Here is a 13,309-nt window from a genome sequence, read left to right as displayed (position 1 = left end):
CTCTTTCAGCTGCTCCTCATTAGGCCTGTGCTCCAGACCCCTCACCAGCTTTGTTGCCATTCTTTGAACATGCTTTAGAGGGTTTCAATAGAGAAAAAAAAATCTAAATAAATTAAAAAAAAAAAAAAGTCTCAATAATAATATTAGTGACTTTGTCTTCATAGTATCTATCCTTCTTTGCTTATCCTTTTATCTCTTTGTGTCCCAGCTTCAACATTTTAGTCTTCCTCAAGCAGTAGGGAAAGGGATTTTTACTGAGAGTCATTATCCTGAGGCCATAAGGTCATCCTTCAGGTTAATGACAAAACTTCCCTTCCTCAAGATTAGGAAGACTCATCTTTCTTAATCGGAATCATATTTTGTTTGCTTGCTTGTTTTGTTTCCTGTTTATTTATTTTTTGTTTGTTTGGTTTTGTTCTTCCCTTCACTGTTTGTCAGCCTTCCAGTCTAATATGCTCAGAGGACCAGTGTTGAATGCAAAACAGCTGCTTAGGGTTGTCAGACCGTCAGGTGGTGATTGTATACTCTGTTAACAAGTAAGGTCACTGTCAGAGCCCAAAGAAATAAGAACAGCTCAGGTCAAGATACCCCAGAAGGAGCATCATAGGATCTCAGAATTCTTCAGTTTAGAAAGGATCTTAAAAGCCATGCACTTCCAACTCCCTTCCTGTGAGTAGGTTGCTATCCACTAGATCTGGTTGCCCAGGGCACATTCAACCTTGCTTTGAACATCTTCAGAGGTGGAGCATCCATAACTTCTTTAGGCAACTTGTTTCACTGCCTCACCACCCTCTAAGTGAAAAAAATAAAATAAAATAAAAATAAATAAAAAATAAAAAATAGTAATGCTCCTAACATCTAAATTGAATCTCTCCTCTCTTAGTCTGAAATGATTCCTCCTTGTCACTGTCAGACCATGTAAAAAGTTGACCTCCCTCCTGATTACAAGTTCTTTATAAATTCTGGGAGGCTGCAAAGATATCTCCCCACATCTCAACTCCCTCATCCTGCCTTCCAGCTCTCTGATCATCTTCATGACCTTCAACTGGACCAGCTCCAAAAGCTCCACAACTTTCTTGTGCTGAAGGCCTCAAGCCCGGATGCAATACTTAAAGTAGGGCCACACAAGGACAGAGAGGAGGAGGACAGCCACCCTTCTCACCCTGCTGACCACTCCCCTTCTGATGCAGCCCAGGTTATATTTGGCCTTCCAGACTACAAATGCACACTGGTTGTTCTTGTCAAGCTTTTCATCCACCTTTACCTGCAGGTCCTTCTCTGCAGTGTTGCTCTTACTGGGAGTTCTCCTCCCAATCCATACACATAGCTGGGATTGCCATGACCCAAGGGCAACACCTTGGCATTCACACAGGCCTGCTTCTTCAGCCTGTCCAGGTCATTTTGGTAGGCATTCTTTTTTTCTGTTGTATGAAACTGCACTTTTATGTCACCTGCAAACTTGCTGAGGATGCACTTTAATTAGTAAAGTTGTTAACAAGCACTGATTCCAAGACAGACCCCTGGGTGACACCATTTGTCAGTGGCCTCTACCTGGACACTGACACAGTCCCCTCTGAAAAAAATACAAAGCTTGTATCCCTTTACCAGCAATGAGGTAAAAGTCGTATTTACTGGGCTACCACTTGATATGTCTTTTGCTAGATTCACACTAAAGTAACTAAAAAACATTGGGACAAAGGAAGGAAAAGGTATCTTTACCTACAGCTATCTCTCACAGATCTCCTCTCCCTAATCCTTAGTACTTCATATTGCCACAGCAGTTAAAATGAAAAGCACATACTGGCATGCAATAGTCAAACTGTTAAAGACTTCTAATTATATTTTCTGTACCGAATAAAGGGAAACTGGTATGCAACTCTGGTTGGAGATAAGGTTTAAAATGTAAGTCAAATTACTCCCACTCTGTAGCAAAATTAAGGACCCCATGGGTCTTATTAGAAGTACTTTTAGAGTTTGAAAGTTTTTCTAGGTATCTGCCTCTTTAGTTGTTCATAGTTAGACATTAAATCCAAATGTAAATCCAAATCTTAAAAGAGCTGTTCCCTAATATTAGAATAAAAACCTAAATGCTGTCACATTAGTTATTTTATTCCATTTTTCATAAGAGTAAAGAAAAGTCAGTACAACTCCTGAAACACCTTTAAAGAATTCTTCAATACAAAATAAGAGGTTAAAATGTAAGGGACTGAAAATACAGGTGATCATTTTCCAAGAGTTCATTCTTTACCATTTCCTGTTTTCTGCTTCTGAAAATATATTAAGATAAATTTTGATATCTGTCAGAGGCTAGTTTTACTGCATAATTTAAAGACCAAGTGGGTCTTAGCCTTCCTAATGCTTATACTATTTGTAACATTCGAATTCATTTGTTCTCCAGCTGTAACTATCAAGATTCTTGTCTATTTTATCTATGATAAAATTAAGACATGAATATGATACACCTCCATCACTGTTACATGTAGGAGATACAAGTGACAGTCTTTAAAAACAAACAGTGACAAATTCTATTGAACTACCTCTTCACATTTACTGCATCCATAGCAAAGGATGAGTCAAACTAAAATGCATAGCTGATGTAAATAACTTGCTTGGATACTACTGATATTGCCTGAGACAATATCAGAGGATTCCTCTTTTATATGCAAACTAGCCATAGTCTTAATCCTCTAAAAGGAAACCATGAGGATTCTTTAAACATGCTGAATACTATAAGAGGAAGAAAAACTTGAAGTTTCCACCAGCACTCTTTTCTGAAGAGAGAATAAGATTCCTTACAGAACTTCAGACTTCAGTATTCCCCAAGCAGCTTCAGCTATGTCTTAGAAATCCTCTTTCATAAACTTTGACAGTGTTTTATAGAGTTAAGATACCTTACATTAGCCAAATACATGTTTACAAACAATAGCTTCTCGGAAGAGTTGGAGGATAAAAGTTCATATTCTGATCTGTAAATAATAAATTTTCATCCTCCATATGCAAGTTTATTCCATATTGTGATAAAAGTTAGCATTCAGGAGAGAACACTTTAGAAACACTGTGTAGATCTCAGGTTCTATGTCAGATGGTAGCCTCTATTGAAGTATTAAAATTTATTTTTCCTTTCCCATGCTCAGCATCATCCTTTCTTTTGGATGAAACAGAAAATAAGAACCACCTGCTTTCATCTCTTATGAAGGATCTTTTTCTTAAATTCCATTTGTTGTATACATTGTGTGCATAATAAAAATGTCTGTTTTGTTTCAGAAAATAAAAGGAAGGTATTATTTTGAATCCCTTTGAATAATAAGAGTAAAAATTTTGGCACAATCATTTTTTGTTCTTCGTAACAATATTCAAAATGAGTGTTAAGAGGAAGCAGCTGTATTGAGTTTACATAACTTGGTTTTAGCAGCAGAGTGAGCCATACAGTTAGCCTCTGGTTAAAGAGATTAGGAGTTGTGCCTATACAAGACAGAGCTAGTACTAGCTGTCTATAATATGAATCCAGAACTGGCCAAAATTTGACCCAACAGCAAATCTAGCGGCACATTTGTGATAACATATTTAAGAAAAGGTAACAAATTCTTTACAGAGAATGTGAGATGGAGTGAGAAACGTGAGGTAAACGATGCTTCAGACACCAAGGACAAAGAAAAACAGGAGGAGGAGTTCCCCTGTAGATCATTATGAGGATCAAGGTAACAAAGGTTACAGCATGTAGAGAACTGCAGAACTGTAAAATTTGGAGCAGGTCCAAAGAAGGGCAACAAGGCTTGTGAAGGGCCTGGAGAACATGCCCTGTGAGGAGTGACTGAAGGAACTGGGGCTGTTTAATCTGGGGAAGAGGAGGCTGAGGGGAGATATTGCTCTCTTCCAATACCTGAAAGGTGATAGCAGCAAGAGGGAGATTGGTTTCTTCTCACAGCTGACAGGTGACAGGATGAGGGGAAATGGCTTCAAGTTGTTCCAGGAGGGAGGGAGGGAAGGAGGGAGAGAGAGAATGCCTTGCTCTTCTAATTTAATATTCTGTTAAAAATATTTATAGTAGCACTTCTCTTTTATATACTGCTTTTACCAATGCTGCTTTTACTATGTATATATATATATATATATATACACACACACATAGTAAGAAAACAATCTTTTATCACTCTTAATCAACTTTGTATAAATAAATATGTACATAGTCCAAATATTTGATACACTACATGTAATTGTTTCTCATTTGAGTCAATAGTTCTCCAATCACACAATTTGTTCAAACTAATTTCTTTGACAGAATTATGACAAGAATACCTTTTATGTGCTATGGCATCAGGTACATACCTAGAGTCTTCTTGTTTGAAAATATTCTATATTTATAGCTCTTTGCTGTATTATTTTCCCTATTGATACACATAGTGGCACCTTCCTTCTAAGTGATTTCTTTTATAATTATCTTCAGATGTCAGCTGAGCATTTGCTTACCAATCTCCTTTAATTGAAAATGCATATTGTGTTGAAATATCCAGATGAAAAATGAACTGATTTTCAGTCTGAACACCAGTTCTGCCCTGAATTATGAGACATGAAATTTTGAATTTGTGTACCATATTTCAGTATGCAGCTGGAGTAAAATAAAAGACCACAAGATGTGTTGCTAAATATCATGTGGCCTACTGAGTAAACTAAACTAGGCAACTGAAACCACCAGTTTCATTTTTAACTTTTCCTGAAGCAATAAAAAAAGGTAAGAGTATAGTCATACTAAATAGATCAGGCTTTAATTTAATTTGAATTACACTTTTTTTCTTTATTTATTTATTAACTGTAGCCCATTGTTGAAATCACAAATTTAGTGATTCAAACTTTATTTACAGGTTCTGAATCTTTGTAGAAGAAGATAGCAAGATGTACTGACTGTACTGTTTTTATTCCATGGTTTTGTGGACTCTGTATACAAAGTCATCATAATTAAATGAATAGCTATTAAAGCCTAAAACACAGACTGCAGTAATAAAAATAATTTTCAGAACATTTTGCAAAGCTATAGTTCACTATTAGCAGAATCTTCAGTAGAACCAAAACATGTAGCTAGCCAGCTTAAATCTGGTAATAGGTTTGTGGATATTCCTGGCAGATTCATTTATAATTCAAAGCAACTAAAGTCATACTCTAAGGAGTATTACCTTCTGTTACTGTCATCATCATATCTCACTTTTCTCCCACAAAAACCAAACTACATTTACTTGCACAGTTGTCTCAGTAGTGTAATGTTTCTTTACTTATAGCTTATTCATAAATTTCTCCTTTATTATAAATTTCCAGAAAACAATCAAACAAAAACAATATAAGAAATACATTTGCATTTTAGGATTGAATATCAAAATACTCTAAGTTACAGAGAGTTGGAAAGTTCTGTTATGAAGCTGGTATCTTCATTCCAAGTGTTTTTTATTTGAAATATAAACTATCAAACAAACCATGGCCGGCTGCAACAGTCTCTCACCTTACCCTTCACTTAGAACATACTGGACAGTATGTTCTTACTCAGCAGTCTGGGTTGAAGTTTATCCTCTGACATAAAATGTAATGGGGGAAAACAGCTGTGCAGCAGTGCAATATATCCAGATGAAAGATGTCAGAACCTGTGTTTCATGCTTCAAGGATGAGGGAATACATACTGTGGGGTAGGAAGTTTTTCTGCTGATTCAAATATACTAGTACAACTTCAACAGTCAAAGCACAGAAAAGGCTGAACAGGAGATGCAAAGTCTATAGCAACTGTCTTACACAGAAATATACAAAACGTTTACTTAGCCAACCTTCTCCTTAAACCTTCTCTAATAAAAGGAATGGAGAAAACATAAAGGACTGCCCCAAAAGTAATGCTTCCTATTTTATAATGTTGGCCCACATCAGGGATGCATCCTGGTGTTACAGCAATAGAAGTTGAACCTTCCAGCTAATATTCCATTCAGTTTCTTTGTCATGAGACATATGTCAGCAGAGGAACAGTCTGACAAAATGGCATCTGGTATGGAAGTGAATATGAAGCAATGGTGTATAATTAAATTCCTCCATAAAGAACAAATTGTATCCATTGACATTCACAGAACCATAGAATTACCCAGGTTGGAAAAGACCTCAAAGATCATCAAGTCCAACCACAGCCTAACCATAGTACCCCAGACTAAACAGCCCCAGCTCCCTCAGCCTCTCCTCATAAGGCTGATTTTCCCAGCCTTTCACAGGTCTCACTGCCCCATTGCCCTTCAACTTGTTTTATAAAGCAGTGTCAATTTAAATCACTGCACTATTAGTTTACAGTGTTACCCAATTCTGTCATCTAGTTTGACTATATGCCTCACCCAAGTACAAATGATTTTACAAACAGTTGTCTTTAACCAGAGCAAACTAAAAGCAAACTAAAGCCACCTTCCCTTCTTTCTACTTCCACCCCACAGCCTCCTCTTCCAGCAGCAAAGACGAATATGAGTTCTGGTCAGTCTGAAATACTTCATCTCTGCTGCTCTTTCATGGTCACTCGCTTCCTCTGCTCCAGCATGGGGTCACAGAATCACAGAATCACAGAATGACCCGGGTTGGAAGGGACCTCAAGGATCATGTAGTTCCAACCCCCATAAAAGGATAATAAAAAGGTCCCTATAAAAAGGATATTGTCCTTCCCAACCTGATCTTGTGTGGGCTTCCCACAAACTGCAGTTCTTCAAGAACTGCTCCAGTACAGATCTCTACCATGGGCACCAACACTCAAGAGCTCTCTCCAGCTTGGGTCCCCCATTGGTGGAAGCTCTCACCAGATCTCCTGCTCCTGAGAGTACTCCTTTACTGAAGATAAAGTATCTATTTATTGTGTACAATAGTTACAAAGTATGTCTTTAAACAACAACAACAACAAAACATAAACTTCAAGATCCTTATTGTTAAATGACAGAATGGAGATTTTTATCATGTAACTTATAGTTACATGTGTCTATTATGTCTGAACTATTTCAGTTATATTGGTGTATTTTAGTTTGGAGTGCAACCTGAGCAGCATTAGATTTAAAAGTACAACCTGAGGAATTAATGCAGAAAACAAACAAAAAACCACTAGAAAGTCTTTCCATTTCTTCAGAAAGATTGAAAAGTAAATAGCATAAAATAACATAGAGATTCCTTTTCTTCCACTATTAAACATGTTATTAAATCTTTTTCCATGTTCTAGATTCAATTTTTTGAATAGTTCACTGAGTTGTGAAGAGTACTGGTTGTATGATCGATTTCCAATTCCTTTACAGGTGATACTAAATGGGACCAAACTGCTGAACAACAAAGGAAAAATTTGCCAATAGGAAACAAATGAAAAATTTCCCAATAAACTCCACAATAATTGTAATGATTTTTCCTCCTAACTCTATTCAGCCTTCTTCTATGTATTACAGAATGCCCTGTGCTTCTTTAACCTCACAGATATGACAAAAGTAAAATCCTGCACCATCAAACATAAAATCAAACCAGGGAGATAAACAAGGGAGGACAGAGTACATCTATTTATGTGGCAAGCACTTTTTTTTCCAAGGAAAAAAGCCTCTTCACTTCTGTTCTCAGTACTTCTAAGAAAGAAGATGGAGATTACAATTCACAATACCTTATCAGAGATAAACCAAACAATACTTTCATCATTACTATCCCTCCTTTTCCTCTCTTTTTATTTTTCCTCTTCAACAGACAAATATCACCTCATCCCAAGGCTTCTGTTATCTATTTTAGAAGGCAAGGAGGACTCAGGCACTCCAAAACTTGGCTGCTCTTTGCAAGTACATGTATCTTATTTTGTTGTCAAATCCGAAATTTATTGTGTTCACGGGCATAGCTTTCTCTTGGTCCTAATCTTCATCTGTCTAGCTTCACCAAAATTTTATCAAACATCAATTTGGTACCAAACCATGCAGTTTCAATGATTTACACATTTTCTTTTACCTGAAGGAAAGCACAACCTAGTTATTGCAGTTATGTTATATAATATTAATTGATTTTATATATTTACAATCAGCAGAGAAAAATTCTGCTAGTCACTTCTCAGTGGAATTTGATATCTGCAGTTTTTTGATCATTCTAATAAAATCCTTTTTTTTTTTTCTTTTTTTTTTTTTTTTCCCCATCTATTTAGCTTCAAGCACAACATACTTCTGAAGGCGTTTTTACTGTGTTAAACAGTACCAGTTTTATCGCTGTCTTCTAAATTTGAAATCAGCCTTATCAGATTATATTCTGTCTGTCACCGGAGTCTTTTAACTTTCCTGTTAGTATCGTATTACTCATAATTATTATTTTCACAAGTCCTTCCTCTGAATATTAAATATAAATTCTAAATCTTTCTATGACAACTAGTGAGTAAACTATAATCATGCCTAAGATAGTGTCAACACTTCATTAAAAAAAGTTTAAAAAAAAGCTAAGGAAGTTCTCAAATCACTAAGAGTAGAAGCTGAGAGCCTACACAAGGAGGAAGACCTCACACCCTTATTTTATCCTGGCATTTTCTTCTTTTTACTTAATTTATCATCCCAGTCAGATAAATGAGAGTATAAATATTTACTGATACAAAATGTACTTTGGAATGCTTGGATCAAATATCAGTATCATGTGAAGTTATCAGCATTCATAAAATATTTATATATAAATTTATTATTGGTTTATTTCACAAAAAACTCAGAGTCTAACTGTATTGCTCCTGTATAAAATGATGCATATTGTTTGACTAAATGCTTAAAATGTTTAAAAAACATTCTACTAATGTTTTAAACTTCATTAGCAATGTTTGTGAGTTTATATTCAGGAAAAAAAGTCAGGAAGTAAGATTTTACAAAATGCAGCTATTTTTTTACAAACATCAAAAGAGGATCAACACTTAATCAACACGCTGGTATTATTTATCTAGGACACTTTTTTCCTTATATACTTATATATGTATATATATAAGAAGGTGTAAAGATCAAAAGCTCAGATAATGTATTTACATATATATGGGTAGCTCTGGAAGTAGTACATCTTAAGTATTTCCAAGAAAATTACAGCAGATTCAAAAACACATTAATACTATTTGATTGAACAAATTCTCCTCTACAAAACACTGTTTTTCAGCACACTTACCATATTTAGCTATGCATTTGCACCAGTTATGAAAAAAAGCACATGCCACATTTATAAAAATCTCCTCTTATGGAGGTGACCTACTGTTTTGCAGCTTCTGTGATGGTGTTACTGCTGGGAAATGTTGCCCCACAGTCCGTCTTTAATCAGCCAAACAGATGGAAGTCAGAAGGTGCCAAGTCTAAACTTCACAGGACAGTGCAGCCAAGATTGCCAATGTATTCCACAGTCTTGAAGCTGATGTGGGGTGTGGCTTTATCATGCTGCAAGAGAAAGGTTGCCCTATTCTCTGGACTGACTCTGGACGTTCAAGCCTTCAGCCTACTCATAGTCAAGATGTAGTGATTAGAGTCAAAATACACAGAAGAATTGCCCCTTTCCTATCCAACAAAACAGTACATATCACTTTACCCTCCAAGGACTGTGTCTTGACCTTTTGATGAGGAGTTCACATCACTACTCCATGGAATGCCATTTTGACTGCATCTTCTAGTAACGACACCGTGTCTTGTCAGCAATAATGATGTGATGCAGTAAACTGTCATCTTCATCCTTGTATTGGTTCAGTAAGTTCTGACAAACTTTCATATGTTATTCTTTTTGTTCCAATGTGAGCATTCATGAAACCCACCTGCTGGAAACTGTGATATTCCAGTGACATCACCATAGTTTTGAACATACTGAAGCTGTAAATCAGCTCTGTACAGATTTCCTGGTTGTAATCCACCAATTTGTTTTGATGAACTGATTGAGACACTTCAGTTTGTCATGTGACAGCTGTGCATGGCCATCTAGAACATAGTTTTTCTTTCAAATTGCCTCCACTGCTGCTGAAACACATCTCCCATCAACTCCCCGTGCTAGCATCCATTGTTTGGTCTCCATAAGTGTTCAGTGAGAATTGATGAATGTAATTTAGTGCAATTTTTTCCACATGGAGGAATTCAATTCCACATCTTTTCTTCATACGAACTTTCATGTCATACAGCACTTGGTCAGACTGTGCCTCTGCTGCCACCTGATGCATGGCAACAAAATGTAATATTTACCTCTACTGCCGTATTAACTACATCTACCTCTGATGTCATGGGCCAACATAATAAATTAGTAGGTATTACTTTTAGAGCAGCTTTCACTTGTGAATGTTTTTATGTGTTTGTATTTCTTTTTTTTTAATTAGAAACTTTTTCTCTGTCATAAAAGGAAAATAATGATTGACATAAATCGTTAAAGGATAAAGTGAGCTAATACTTCATGCTATGCAAAATAATTATAAAAAAACTTTATAATATTTAAAAATTGTGTGGAAACAATCCATTTCCACTGGAAAGTCCATCTGAAATGTTCCCAGGTGAAAGAGAAAACCAAGTTTATAGGAAACAATAACCACTTACTTGTAAGTGGTTGCCCAGCTTGGGAACACAAAGAAAGACAATATTTTTGGATATAGATCTCATTCATATAACATAAGGGGCTTTATTTATTTATTTTATTGTATCAGAACTAAGGGACAGAGTTTGGGAATACAGAATTTCATTCTCCACAGAACAGTATTAAAAAATTATGCAAAAGAGAATGTTTCTTTCAAAAATAAAAAAATATGTTGCTTTTTTTCTTTAACTTTTTTTTTTTTTGCTATTGTTTTTTAGTAACTGATTATTCTAAGGAAATTAATATAATCTACAAAATATGTAATATCAAACAATGAAATATCTGACTACATTTCAGAACAGAAATAAATTGCCTTGTTGTTGTCACACTTTCATTTAGTATATTCCATTTTTCACTGGTTGTGTCTATTTTTCTACAAAAACTGACAGTATTTGGATAAAAACAGATACAGAGTACTGGTTTAGACAATTCACTACTTCAGTTTACCGTAAGAAGTTCTAAGCCTCCCTCACATTTTAGGAAAGTTAAATAAGTAAAGTTTTGAAGTCCTGAAGAATACACTGTTGCTGTAATAAATTTGAGCTATTATGCTTTAGAAAGAACAATTGCATCTTATTCCATTTTTCTCTTAAAGAAATGAGAAATTGTAGGTCTTATTATTTTGTATGAGCATTCCACTGGTGGATCAGATGCTAAAGCAGACATTCTCATAAGCACACCCTTATCCAAGCACAACAGAGATGACAACATATACATATTTTGTATTTTTGTCAAAGCAGACATACATTTGAGACACCACTACACTCTCAAGCATCTCTGCAGTAATGTTCATCATGATAAAAAAGTGATGAAATAAAATAATACTACTAATAATTATATAATAATTATTATAAAGAGCATATAATAATTATATGCTCTTAAAAAAAAAAAGAGAGAGAAAAAATAAAAGGTGATCTTTATGCAGGTTACTTCAGCAGTTCTCTGGATGAGAGCTCTAAGCTCATATTTTATAACATCATTAATTTTATTGAAAATAGCACTTTACAGCAGAACCATGAAAAAAAATGTGTTGGATCAATCAAGCTGAATCATTATTTCAAGTTCAATTAAATCTAATATCTTTGCAGAATCTTCTTGTAATACCCTACCTAATGTAGAACTAGAAACTGTCAATTTGCTTTTCAACAGGAGATAAATTAAGTTGGTCAAAACACAAGATACAGATTTAAGAGTTGGAAAGATCATGCAACAGATTTTCCTGGAATCTACGGCTTTCTTTGCCTAGCTAAGGCACAAGGAAGACCAAATTGTGCCCTTCTATGGTGATGTAATTTTATTAGTGGACAAGAAAAGATTTTCTGATGTCACCTATCTTGACTTCAGTAAGGCCTTTGACATGGTAGCCCACAACATTCTTCTCTCCAAATTGAAAAGATATGGATTTTTATAGGCGGACTGTTCAAAGGACAAAGAACTGGCTGCAGGATCAAGTCCAGAGAGAGGTGGTGAATGACTTAGTGTTTGGATGGAGATCAGTGATGAGTAATGTCCCCCAGGGGTCAGCATTGGGACCAATATTCTTTAATATCAGTGACACTGACAGTGAGGTCAAGTGCACCCTCAGCAAGTTTACTGATGACACCAAGCTATGTGGTGTACCCACCACAGGGACAGGACACCATCCAGAGGGATCTAGACAGGCTTGAGCAATGAATGCAGGTGAACTTCATGAGGTTCAACAAATCCAGACTCAAGATCTTGCAAAAGAGCTGAGGCAACCCTCACTACCAATACAAGCTAGGATATGAAAGTCTTGAGCATAGCCCTCATGAAAAAGACCTGGGGGTACTGGATGACAAGCTGGACATAATACAGCAATGTGACCTCACAGCCCAGAAAGCCAGCCATATCCTGGGCTGCATGCCAAGAAGCATGGTTGAGGGAGATGATCCTGCCCTGGTGAGGCCTCATGTGGAATATTGTGCCCAGATATGAAGTCCTCAGCATGGGAGATAGATAGACCTGCTGGAGCACGTCCAGAGAAGAGCCGCAAAAAATGAGACAGAAAATAAAACACCTTTCCTATGAGGATATGTTGAGAGAGCTGGGTCTGTTCAGCCTGAAAAAGAGAAAGCTATATTCTAAGTGGACACAAAAGATGACAGTGTAAATCTAATTTAAAAATTGTTGTTGATTAAGCTCTCCAAATCTATTTTTCCCAGTATTCAGGGGGTGTATAATTGCATAGCTAAATGTAAGTCTAATTTGGGTAACATAAATGATATGAAAAAAAAAACAAAAAACCAAACCTCTCAATCTACTTCTCCACATGATCAATTATTAAATTAGTATTTCATTTTTTAAATTATTTATACATATATAATGAAAACTTCAATTTATAAATAATCTTATATCATTTCAATATTGTCAAAGCCTTTTACAGAAAAAAGTAGATCTCTTAAGCTCATGACTGAATACACAAAATATATTAAAAAAAAATGAAATCCACATTTATCTAATCAAGTGATTCATATCATCTATATGTTACTTCACTAATCATTATTGTACTTAATTATTGAAAATTTGTTTTAGTTGACAGCTGGTTGAAAAGATTTCAGTTTAACCTTTTGAAAAGTCAATGGCAATTCAGTAATATTCTAATACAGGTAATTAACTATGTAGGAGGCAATATGAATTAACTTATTATGAAAGACAATTCAGTAAAGATGATAATATACAGACTTCTACAATACACTAAGATTGTAAGGAATATAATTTA

General features: G+C 35.5%; 1 protein-coding gene across 3 annotated transcripts in view; it reads right to left on the bottom strand.

The window, feature by feature from the left end:
* CSMD3 (CUB and Sushi multiple domains 3) overlaps positions 1-13,309 on the bottom strand; it is a 468,617-nt gene that overhangs the window by 324,405 nt on the left and 130,903 nt on the right. The window lies entirely within an intron of this gene.

This window comes from Coturnix japonica, chromosome 2 (genome assembly GCF_054131305.1).
Source record: "Coturnix japonica strain WE chromosome 2, WE-NBRP24, whole genome shotgun sequence".
Lineage (NCBI taxonomy): Eukaryota > Metazoa > Chordata > Aves > Galliformes > Phasianidae > Coturnix > Coturnix japonica.
The sequence above is the reverse complement of the archived record's forward strand: the minus strand, read 5'-3'. Positions and strand labels throughout refer to the sequence as shown.